The 12,853-nt window shown below is 37.5% G+C and overlaps 1 long non-coding RNA gene across 2 annotated transcripts in view; it reads right to left on the bottom strand.

The window, feature by feature from the left end:
- Nucleotides 1-418: 418 nt before the first annotated feature.
- The window catches only part of LOC148225154 (uncharacterized), a 31,664-nt gene continuing 19,229 nt past the window's right edge, over nucleotides 419-12,853 (bottom strand). For both annotated transcript variants that reach the window (XR_015803299.1, XR_015803298.1), the window contains one exon: nucleotides 419-6,379. This is a non-coding gene — a long non-coding RNA (uncharacterized LOC148225154). The remainder of the gene's footprint in view (nucleotides 6,380-12,853) is intronic.

Genomic DNA, 12,853 nt, shown 5'->3' with positions numbered 1-12,853 from the left:
CAGGATTTAGGCAGTAAACACTAGGGACATTAATATTAAACTTAAGATCTGAAATAGCCAAAGTTTGTGGTTTTCATGAACAGTGAAACAGTGATTTTACCATTTGCTCTTATGTGAACATCTCTTGCCTCAACAACTTGCCTTGCCTTTTAATTAGGAAAAGTCATCCTTGAATATTAAATATTATCCAATATTGTATCTACAGATGTGGACATCACAAACCATCCCTACAGGAGACACTTTGTCATTAGGAGCGTCACTGTTTCTTCTGAAAGATGAAATTTATACGCAACAGGCACAAAATGTTATTAGAATCATTTGTCACAGAGTGTTGCCAGTAAATTGGTGAGGAAGATGTGTGCTTTCTGTCATCTTGCTGCTTAAGATGTGTTATAAATGAGAGACAAAAGTCTCGATATTCAGCAAAATTTAGGTTGTTTTATTTGATATAGACAGAGCAAGCAGCGCGCTGGGCAACGTGAGGGGTCACCGCCCACTCCACGCTCCACCCACTCCACGCTCCACCGAACCTTTGTTTGCAGCCTCTTCTTATACTGTGGTTTCTCCTTGTTCACAAATTCACAAAGCCTTTGGGTGACAATCAGTCACAGATTGCTATCCGGTCCTTGTAGATGACCACCAAAGAAGTTCTGGGAGTCTGGTTTTTGGGATAGGCAGTATTGATTAGACAAAGGTAGGAAGGGCTTTTTGGGAAGTCCGATTTTGCAAGCTGGTAGCCGATACAACTTATTTGAAAAACATAATATAACATAATGTAATGTAACATAATACAACATAATATAACATAACAAGGTGATTTTAAACAGAATTATTTAATCATATAATTTCCTTTATCTAGTGTCCATGCTTCACTTCAGCTTAGTATTCTGGTTTATACAAACCCCAATGCTTTTGTGATTAACACGAATCTTTTATCAATTGTCACAGATGCACATAGCAGAATACTAGTTTTAAGACCTTTAGCAAAATTTGATCAGTCCTGTCTCAGAGAAAAAAAAAAGGATTGAAAAAACCCTTTTCAACTCTGCCTATCTGTCCAACCTGTATAGAAACAAGATAACAACACTGAAAAAGAAATCATTGAACTTTAGCCCTGGCAATTCCGTAATGAATGATATCAAGACCTGCAGACATTGCCAGACTTTTGACTGTGAAGATGATGATCCAATGCAAATAGGAAAACTTCTGAATCTAGTCTTAACATGAATCAATGTAATACTATCTGTATTATGCTTCTTCTAAGTAGTGAAATTCAATTACTGATAGAAACATTGTATCAGACACTAAACTAGAAGGGTTATGCTAGCAAGACAGAAGTAGCAAATAATTAATTCTCCAAATCTAAGATTTCTTCTGATGACCATTCACTGATTTTTCTTTTTGTCCCATTCTGTTTTACAGGACTTCTTTAAATTAGCATGGTGTTTATTCAAATGCATTTTGAATGCTTAAAGCTGAAAAATATTTCCATGTACAAAAGGAGGCATTTCTGATAAACCAAATCCCAGAAATGGTCACCAAGACTGAGCTACTCCATAGAGACCTTGTTTATCCCTGTGAGATCAGGATTCCAAAGTAGTTCATGTGATACTAATGTGAACTGCATACTTTCTTTGCCAGAACTTTTTGAAGATCAAGAGGTGAAGAAACGTTTTCATTATCATTATTCAGTAGTGGGCTCACCAGGCTCTATTTGTTTAATTGTTAAATGAAATAAGGATTATACTGGAATCAAAAGACCCTTCTATGACAATATTTAACTGTGAGGACTTGCTGTCATGTGCACATATTAGCCTTTTTCATAAAATCCTATTAAATATCAAAGTTCCACAGCTAAGCTAACATTACCCATTGAACTTTTCTAACTCAAATAGTGTGGCAGTAGAAACATGCCAAGAAACAGGATATGTTTAAACCCTTAACCAGTGGCTACATGGCCAGTGTTTAAAGAAGCCAAATACAGATTATTGCTAATACACCAAATACTTTTTATTCAAACATGAAAAACTTTAATTAGCAATTATCTTGTTTAAATGTTGCTTTTCTGACACCTCTGCTTGAAATATGTTTTTTCATTATTGTAAGTATCTCTACAATTCTGGTGATAATTTAAATTGCTTGACTTGATTGTTCAGGTGACAGTCTAGCACATACTTGTTTGTTGTACTTGTTTATAATAAAGTATGCATGTTTAAGCTGTCCCATTACAGTTGGAATCTGATTAATAATTAATCCAAAGCCAAATTTATCTCTAAATAATGCATTATTGTATACAACATCTGCAAGGTGCAGGTGTGTTATATGCCCATAAAATGTGCAGGCAGTACAATGTGCCCTAAAGGTGTCAGAAAGAGGTAGGAAAACATAAATTGACAGATGTGTCTACTGCAGAGCATTTATTAACATTGTGTACATTAAAATAATTCTTTTTTTGCGGTTTTGGAAAGTTCATTATGCTAGCAGTGACTATAGGAGTTCCCTGGGAGTTGGACTTTGATGATCCTTATTGGCCCTTTCCAACTAAGGATATTCTATGATTCTATAACTCTGAGGATTTTTTTTTTTTTTTTAATCAAGCAGCTCAACCATTTTAGCCTATTAAATACAGCTTAAGGAATGTTTGCTCTCTATCCTACCTATAATGCCTTTTAGTTTGGCTACCAGCCTACTCAGTGTGATGGTTGAGAATTAACAAGAGCTTAAAAGTAAATCTACTCTTCCCCTACAGGCTCTTGAATCCAAAAGGAGTGCTTTTCTAAATCAAGGTAATTCAACAGTTCTTCTCTAAACTGCCTGTTTTCAAGACTATCATGCTGCAGTGGTTAGTTGGTTGCAGCACAGCTTTAAATCATATTGCTATGAGAATGAGACTCTTTGTATATATGTTTTCAAAAGGTCAAGGTTTTTAAAATTTGAAAGAGAGTATTCCCTTCCTGCCCATTAAAAGAGAAGACTTTAAGGGAAAGTTAAAGAGCAGACAGGAAGGACTTTCTGGATATCAGAGGCCTTCCTTAAGGCCTCAGTTTGCAAACTAGAAATTAAGTCTTTTTAAAAAGTCTTGACCTAGGCACTAAATCTGAGTAACTTTTTTGGGAATCCTGGAGTTATTTTAACAGAAAATTACAGTTTATCCTATTCTAATAGCATGCTGTTAGTTTGCCATTCTTGAAAAGGCTGAAAATCAAATCTTTGTCTTTAATATCACCATTTGGAAAATTTATTCTGTAGCAAGACTATTTGAGGTATTCTTGGATAAAGTTTCAGTGAAGCAAAATTTGCATTTTCTTCTAGGAGGAAAGGCAGGCACCCTGGAAAAGACTTGCATCATGCCCATTTCAGCAGAGGCACACACGTTTTATCAGAGGGACCAGGACAACAAACCTGCTCTTGAAGTGTTTCTGAGGAGTCATTAAAAAGAACATACAGTGTTTCCCATCTCTTGGCCTTGCACTCTGCTCTCTAAGGAGAAGTTACAGAGTTACAAAAACCAGATGAGAGCCGGGATTCTGCAAAGGATTGGATTTCATTTTTTCCCTCCTTATATTTGTTAGTAAGCACTGCATATATATAGAAGCGTTTGACTTGTGAGACATAAGACATTTCATAAGTCATCTACTTTTGTCATTTGAGGCATCTGACTCTGTTATTACAGGAGCATGCCAATAAAATAGCCCACAATGAGCTTTTATAACTTCTTCAAACCCAAGCTTTTTTTAACTAACAAAAGTGTTAATAGTGATCAAAAGCTTTCATTAAATTTGCACAAAGAAAAAGACATAAAACTTTTGCTTTGTAATTTCAGCATTATATGCTTTGTGAATTCTCATTATAGTAGAATATTAAACACTTTCACTCCTTTGAGAAAAACTGCATCTTTTCCATTATAGGGGAGTAAGTAAATAACATCAGCTGAATTTTTTTGGCAGCCCGAGTTCCTTCTATAATTGTCTTCATTTGATCATGTCCATGGGGGTAAACACTGGGCCTACATGTGCTAAGTAGGAGTTGCAGTGTGTTATGTCTTCACTTCTGAAGGTTTAACGGGAGAGTTAACACACACACACTTCTGCTGATAAACAATTAACTGTATGCTGGTGTCAGCTTGTCCTGTTAGAAACCTTGCAACACAATACCACAAAATGAGGAATATATATGTATAAAACAGGAAAGAAGTGCCTTCATTGAATAGCAGTCAAAATCCACATAATTTACTTTAGCCTAGCAACTTTTCTGAATTACTTATTGGATAAATAACCTGGCTTAAAAGGCCAGCCCCCAAAGAACAGAGATAGGACAGAAATGGAGACAGACAAGGATTTAATCCAGGGAGTTCCAGCCCTGGCTGCAGAGAGCTACTGGTCAGGGGGCTGGGCAGCCTGACCTGGGAGCCAATCACAGACACTTGCCCGGGAACATTGAAAGGGGTATAAAAACCGAGGTTAGAACTCAATAAAGGCTTTTGTCACATGGATCACAGAGTGTGGGGTTTTCTGTCTCGGGTCGCCGTTCGAACTCTACACATTAGTATCTTTTCTTAATAAGTGTTTTTCTTCTGTCTCAGAGTTCAATTAAAACCATGGAATAAATAGAAATATATTTCACTTCACTGTGGTTTCTTTTAATTGATTTTTGCCTTTTTTCTGGAACAAATTATTAAAACAACTCTTTCAAGGAGCGTGATCTACAGAAATACTGTAGGAAAAAAGAAATATTTTTCCTTTCAGTAAAAGACAGGCACCAGGATGCAAGGCTTGACAGCCTGACAATTGACTGTGTAACCTAGACAGAGTTAAATACTTTCTTGCTCAGAGCAGAAGATGTTCTATAGAGCAATAGAGCTGATTTTGGACATGCAACCTTAGCTTGATTCTTCTGGGTGAGCATACTTGATTAAAATCAAGATAACTTCTGTGTATATATTGGCTGATATTATTTTATACAAAAAACCTCAACAAACCTCCCAGAAATTCTGGGAAGTGAAAATCTAGTTAGTCGTACATCACATTCAAAATTTTACTGTGAGAATTACACAAGCATCATGTCTTTACTCTAGGTTATTTACCAGTCTTTTTGAATGCCTTTTCTGCTATTCTCCCACTTTCTTTTTACTCTAACCATATTTTACTGCCGGATCATGAACATTTAGTCTGTGTAAGTGCATAATAAGGACACTAAGTCCGTAATTAAAATCCTTCTGAGCAAAATGATTACTTAGTCAATTAATAGAAACCAATACTAAAAATTGTTCCTTGATTTTAATCTATTGTCAGTGCAACTGGTGCTTCTAGTGGTCTTTCTGTATGCATTGACTCTTCTAGTCAGCAGTATTACATCAATAAATGTGTATGGCTGCCATGCCCTGATTGAATAACAAAACTAAACACCTGATTATTATCCAAAACCTTCTATCTCACTTAATTTAAATTTTATTTTTCAACAGTTTGAACTTCAGATAGCTACAGTTAAAGCAAGAGACTTTTGAAATTATAGGAAATATTAAATACTTAGGAATAAGAATAAGGAATACTTAGGAAAAAGAATAGATGTTATTTGTTAGTTGCAACAACTGCCCCAAGATCAAAGTACAATTTGTTCAGTAAGTTGTAAACACTTTCAGAGGAAGCATATGAAATAGTTAAAGTAGACAGTACACTGCAAGAGAAAACCATCTGATTTTACTTTGTCAGAAATTCAGCTGGGATTCCCATTTACTGCCATCAGAGAAATCATTATATAAATAGCTGAAACAATGTTATTTTTAAAATATACATGACACAATAGTTGAAAATACTGAAACATAACTTCCAATATGAAGAAACACATTACCATACAATAGTGAACTACAAGAAAGGACAGGCACTGTTTTCAATAAAATGATGAATGGCAAGTATATGGTTTCAAGAATTTATCATGTCAGGTTTACATTCCATCATTCCAGTTAACTCTTCTCACAGAGATTTTCCTATTTTAAAAAACGTCTTCATAAATAGTACAACAAATTGTATATAAAATTAAAAGAGAAACTATATTATACATGTTGGGGGGGAAAAAAAAGAGACAGTAGCCCCCAGAATGCTCTTCAGGACTTCAAAAAGCACTGGAATGTGGTCAGTGCAATGTCTGCTTTTCAGGGTTGATCATCTATTCACTTTGAAATTTTGCAGATTTTTAAACACATAGAAACACCACCTGGAGTAAAACAGAATTTATGAGCAAACCTTATGAAAGCTTTGAAGTCTTTGGGCTCCCTCTTGCATTTGAAGCTATTGGTGCTATGCATGCATTGCAAGTGTGTCAGCAGCTGTCGGAGACACCCGATACGCGGCATGCTGTGATCTACGCACTTGGTACGAGTGCCCTGAAAGAGGGGTGAAGGAAAGCAGGGGAGAAACACAATGACACAGGATCAGGTTTTTAGCTTCTGCCTCAGGACAACGTGTTTACACACCTAAACTACACAATTTTACTCTACAGAAGTCAGGAAAGTACGAGTAGCTCGAGCCATCTCTGGGGCTCACCTTCTAAGAGTTTATTCCCTCACAGAATATTTCTATGAGTTTATTCCCTCAGTCTGTCCATAACGGATGCATGTGAGGAACTGCACAACGTAGCTTCTCTGGAAAAGAAACTGCAACCCAACCACCTCTTCTCATGTTGATATAGCTGCATGTTGATCAAGCTGTAACGGGGCAGCAATTTGCCAGGGCTAAGAGCGTCCCTGGGGATCTCAGAGAAAGGAAAAACAGTCATGGGAAGAAAGACCAAAAATATATTAAAAAGCATCAAAATTGACTTAAGGCTTAAAGCTAATATATAAAATAAGCCAACACTTTAAATAAAGGCAGATAATAGGTGAGAAACGAAAGATTAAGTGATTTTCTAATTCAGGAAGTGCCCAAAACCAATTGGGGAATCGGAGTGTGTATTTTTTATGGTTTAGTGACTGAAAATGATGATACAAATGAAACCACTGAGCAAGAAAGTTCATTTCAGGCTAATGCACAGAGCTAGAAAAACTCGGGGCTCTATTGTATTATAAAAGTAGTAATGGCATTCATCTCCACCTGATGTAGCATGCTTTTCTGGTTAAACAGCCTTACAGATGATGAACACAGCCATAATTTTTCAATAGTGGAGACATTATTCACAAATTCAAACACAATTGTAAAAAAGCGGTTTGCCAAAGACTTACTTTTCAAAACTTGCGAGAAGAAGAATGTCATTAGTTAGAAACAGAGAACTGCCCATCCTGCCTCCAGAGATCAATGTTTGTCACTCAAGGTATGACCCTGTCACAATTCTGTTCACTTAGCTGGGAGAAGGAATGATAGACAGGAAAATGCAATTCCTTTTTTAAAAGAACCCTTTGTTCACTGCTAATCACAACTAAATGAAAGATAGAGTGTAAAACTTCATTTTTGCTGATCCAAACAGCATTATGGAAAGGCAGCCAGAGAGAAGGTGAGGGCAAGATCAAGGACCTGCACAGCCCTCATTGCCCTGTGCGTGCCCCAGCTCACTGTGACAGCATAACTGCAAAAATCCCTTTCCTCCAGTCACTACATTGTGGCCACAGCAATCTCCAAATCCATTTAAAGCAGACCATTCACATCAGTAGAAATGTCTGGTTGTCACAGAAGGGAATTTGTCTCAAACATGCACTCCTCTAAGTGTGTGCTGCCCAGGCTCACATACAGGCTCCAAAACACAGAGGTGGCTGTGCTAATGCACACAGATCCCATTTCCCCTGTTCTCCTTGCCGTCCTAAAACATTTTTTAACCCCTGTCTTTTTCCATTCCAAGTGACCAAAAAAAAAAGTGAGGACAGTGTTATTGTAACATGATCTGAGGGCATGTGCCATGAGGACATGTAGGGGTTGAGATGGGACAGCAATGGAGGGCTGAGGAGAGAGCAAGGAGCCAAATTTAGTGCCGTCACTACTGCCATCTAGATCAGTAACTGAGGTGGAGCCTCCAGGCACAGCCAAGTTCTCTCCCACAAGGAACCAAAAGAGAAGCTGGGTATGAAGCAACGTGTGAGCAGTGTGCACAACAGACCCAGGAATTAAGCAGAAAACTACAGCAGACACACCCTGTTGTAGCTCCCCACAAATCCACAGTGCAGGGACGAGCTTGGTATCATCCTATCCCATCTAGCAGAAGACAGTAAACTAATGGAAAATGTAGCTGGAAAAATTCAAACCAAAGCAAGATAAGCATGGTAAAGGCAGAATTAATTACTCATGCAAAATTAGATATTAATTGTAGCTGTATCTGGTTTGACATTACTGAGCTCCTTCTAAGAGTAACATGGAGGGATGGGCACAGGATAACAGTTTGTGACAGAATGAAGATAAACACCCACCACTAAAGCAGCTCTGGAAACCAATTACCTAGCTATGTAGGTTTGCATCTGTCTTCTATAACATATTATTAGCTATATATGACACTAAATAAGCTAAGAATGCCTCCACAGTCTGAGAAAACTTCTACCACTATTCAAAAGAAGGACATGCTGTTTTTCTCTGAAAAGTCCCTCTGCTGATGTGCGAATCATATTATTATCTGATACATGAGAGATTAGAGGGTGGAGTAGCCAAATACAGTGAGAGAAACACTAACCAGGAGTATAAGACAAAGCACAGACATGCATTCTCATTAACCTCACTTCACATTCAATATAACGACTCCATTTTACTGACACTTTAAGTCACAATGACAATTGTTAGAGATGACAATATAATACCGGCTTTCACATTCATAGATCAGCTTTTTGCGTCACAAGTATTTTGATATGGTGCAATTTACACTTACTTTTAACTGCTCCTGTATAGTATAATCTGTCAGTCTATGTCTGCACTGTATAGTTTATATGAATAGTAGTGTGATAAATATATTATATCATAGATTAACTTTAGCAAAATGTTAAAATAGAGACTAAATTCCCTCTATGTAAGCAACTTAGAGAATGGTGTAAAGCAATTATTTTTCGTATACGTGTGGACTGGCTTGTCCAAGTGATAACAGTGACAGAAAACAGAGTATAAGCATCTGGGAAGGATTTTATTGACTCCTCACTATCAGGGAGTGTGGACAACAGCATGGAAACACAGGAAGAAATAAGATATATTGACCTAATCTACAGAACGTCCTGCAGACAAGTCAGAGGTTAAAACCAAACAAGAGAGTTCCTGAACACCAAAAACTCAAAGGAGTGTTTGAATAAGGCATAAACTCACGAATATGCATGTACCCTCAGCAAGGTAACAGCAACCATTGTTAACAGAGAACGATGTTTTAAGTTGAGGTGTGTTCTTTGGCTAATAGTCAAAAATACCCCAGAGCTGGATATTTGTCTCATATTAAGACTTCCGAAAATTCGGAAGCGTGAACATTGTTTTTCACACAATGAAACTGAAGATTCCTATTGACTTTAATATAACTATCCAGCACTTTCCTAATTTCTTCCAGCAGCTTGAATATATTCAGAGTAATAAATAAAAATGTGTGTTAGAGCAGATGTAAAGTTGCAGATAATGGGGTCTTTTTGTAAAAATAACGGTTTTTTCCAACCTTCAAACAATTTTTCAATTCTATTGGGTTAGTAAAGGTCAGAAAAGACAAAAATTTTGTAATACCTTTGCAATATCTAATCCTTTTCCAGAACAATTCAAATCGTGTGACACCTCCTTATGTCTCCTAGCCCCTACTTGAGCAGTAATAGCCTTTTATAAAGGATGGAATGCAACAAGCTGTCCCCTATTGCCAAGACATTCCTTCTCTACAGCAGTGCAGGATCAAAGCATAAAGCCCAGGGAAAAAATATTTGGGTAGTAAACTAGTTCTCTTTCTAATTAAAATGCTTGAAGCCTACATGTGTTAAAACTCAATTTTCTAAGTAATGACCTTTGTCTCCAGGAGCATTCAACGATGAACACTTCTATGAATACATAACTCGAAGCTTGTCTGCTCATACACCCCTGCTTCTGTCCAAGCATCTGCATCAAGTACCACACCTATTTCAAAAAGCTCCTTCAGGCTGGCCCACTATAGCCTGCTTTTGGCGATGGCATCTCATTCTGCTTTTCTGGTGTGGCTTTAGCTAGATTGTCTGATAAACAGATGGTCTTTGTCTTGCAAACAGCGGGCCAACAACTGAGGCAAAGCTGGGTATGGCAGGTGATTGATAAACATTCTGGAAGTCTTACTAGGATATGAGCCAGCTTTATCTGCATGTGAGAAACCACAGCCGGATCACTCATTGCTTGAATAAGAGAATTCAGCCTTTTGTAAATCTTTTCTTCAGAAACATCAGATTTAGGAGTGCAAGTCCAATATTTAAGAAAAAACAACCCTGTGTCTTTAAAGCTACTCCACTGTGGAATGTCAGGTGCACACACACACTACAATCTACTACAATCTACTACAATTTCTTTCCCATTCATTGCCCACGCAGGAGTCTGGCTAGCACTCTTGGATGTCAGCTTCGATACAGTGGAGTTGTGTAACTTTGAATCAGACTGCTTCTGAAAGCACAGTGTGAGAACGAGCTGTGAGATGTTATCTGGAGCCTCTGCCCTTTGCTCAGGGGCTGCATTGCTCAGGCCCCTGCTATCAGTCCTTGCCTGTGCTGCATTATAGATATGGCTGTGCCTGCCTGTTTTCTTTGCTGATCCTGAGATTACTTTCTGATTTGAATTCGAGGCTTGGCCTCAGACCTGTCTCGCCATTATGACTGCTTCTGTGTAATTTGGTACTTTGTCATTCAACAAGCAGTGGAATCAGTGAATTCTGGTCTATTATGGGTCCTCACATGCTACAATTACTCTCCTCCACCCAGCCCATTCTTCATTCAGAAAGCAGCAGAGCTGCCCTTGCTGTGTCTACAAGAGCTCACTTATAGCAAAAGCCTGAGCTCCCGACACACATTAGCTCCCCATCTCCACCATGCCTCTAAATCTCTGATGGTATGCAGTTTTTTGAGCTTCTTTCTCTGCTGAAATGAATAAATGGAAAGTCGTGACCAAAGCAGATGGACCTGTGATAGAGGCCATTTAAACTCTGGACATTTACTGAAGAAATCCGTTAATATAACACCATAACTTTTGCTAATGGTAAATGAGCAATAAAATCTGTAGTCAGCTTCTCAACTAAGAACCCAGCTGGCATCACCGGTACCAACTCATGCTTGTTTTGCCAAGCAAGAAAAACTGTTGGAGCAACTGGAGCATCCAGTCCTCCATACTGATGGAGAATTTATAATCAGTGTTAGGACAAATCACTGATGTGCATCATGAACAAAGGTACTGATTTTGTCTCTAATTCCTCCAGAATGATACATTTATGAGTTATTTTCTTGACTTGCAGAGAAACTTCAGTCCAGCTCAAAACATAGCAGAGATAAACTAAATTTATTATGATTATTAGTCTATTTTCCTGTCAGGATGCCATGTAATTTCTGCTCAACAACACAGACTAAACAAGCACTTTTATATAACTCTTCTGAAATGGCAGTGAAGACTTAACCAACTTGTTCAAATGCTTCCATAGCAGAAGACAGTATTTCTGTGTGTTCAGAGTATTCAGGGAAGATAAAAATTAGCAAAACAAGAAGTCAAACATCACATTTTTAATCTCCTGGTTTGTCTTCTATGACACATATAAAGAAAATAATACTACTTCACACTCTCTAAGTCTTTTCAGTGTTAACTGTACAATAATGGGCAAAGGAACATGATCCAATGGAATCTGAATTTATGGCCAAAAGAGGGGGTGCCACTCTCCCTATTACTCCCCTGCAAGTCAGTATTTCCTCTCCATGGATGAAACACTTTTTCCTTGGCTTCTATAACTGTTCTTGAAGAACCTGTAATGGGTGACTTCATATCTGGGTAAATGTGGCTACAAAACACATATTATCTCCAGATATTTCTAACTCATTCAGCAAAGGTAAAGTAGCACATCATTTTAAGCCCCGGTCACTTGTAACTACAATTTTCACCAATGCAAAATGGAGCTGCACTACATTAGTTCAGGACATTTTAGATTTCATGCTTTAAACAGTTTTACAGATGGAACATAGTTTGGAATGAGGTTTTCATATTATTATATAAGAAAGAAAGGAAGATTGAAATACTTGTAATGGGCTTAGTGGTGGGGCTTGCATAATTATAGCAGTCTATACTGAACTTAGTCCAGTTCTAGTGGAGAAAGTATGTTCCCCTGAAAAAACAATTTTATCTGAAGTGGCATTTGAAAAAGTGAAATTTCAATTCTACTAAGCTGATATATTGCAACATGTCCTGTAAATGTTCTCCTTATTTCACAACTCATCAGCTAACACTGGATTTCAGGCTGCTTATTAAAAACACTAATCATTACTTCATTTAAAACCATTAGATTCCGTTTCAAATATATGGCATATATTTTGAACACCAAAATGATCCAATGAGCACCATTTGAGGGCTTCGAGGGCTCTGTTAACTTGAAAAACACAGTGCAAATCAAGATTTTAAAACATCTTTGCACCTTAAACACTTGCATTAAGCCTATGTAGACATGGCTGTCTTGCAATCATCACTTTATTTATTTACTTTATTTACTTTACTTTATTTACTCTCTCGAGATCTAACCAAGGACATTTTCTTTACTCCTTGTGAAAAATTGTGAAAATACCCACTGAGGAGACATGATTTATTTGATAGAAATGTTCAGAACAGATCTTTAAGCTCTGACAATGCCTCATTCCAACAGAAATTGACAGCGACTGAGAGTTTATTGCCTGGTTATCACATGAAGTCAAATTCTAAGGCTGAATAATGCTCCACATGGC

The sequence above is a fragment of the Sturnus vulgaris genome, chromosome 1 (genome assembly GCF_052056855.1).
Source record: "Sturnus vulgaris isolate bStuVul1 chromosome 1, bStuVul1.hap1, whole genome shotgun sequence".
NCBI lineage: Eukaryota > Metazoa > Chordata > Aves > Passeriformes > Sturnidae > Sturnus > Sturnus vulgaris.
This window is presented reverse-complemented; position numbering and strand designations above follow the sequence as displayed.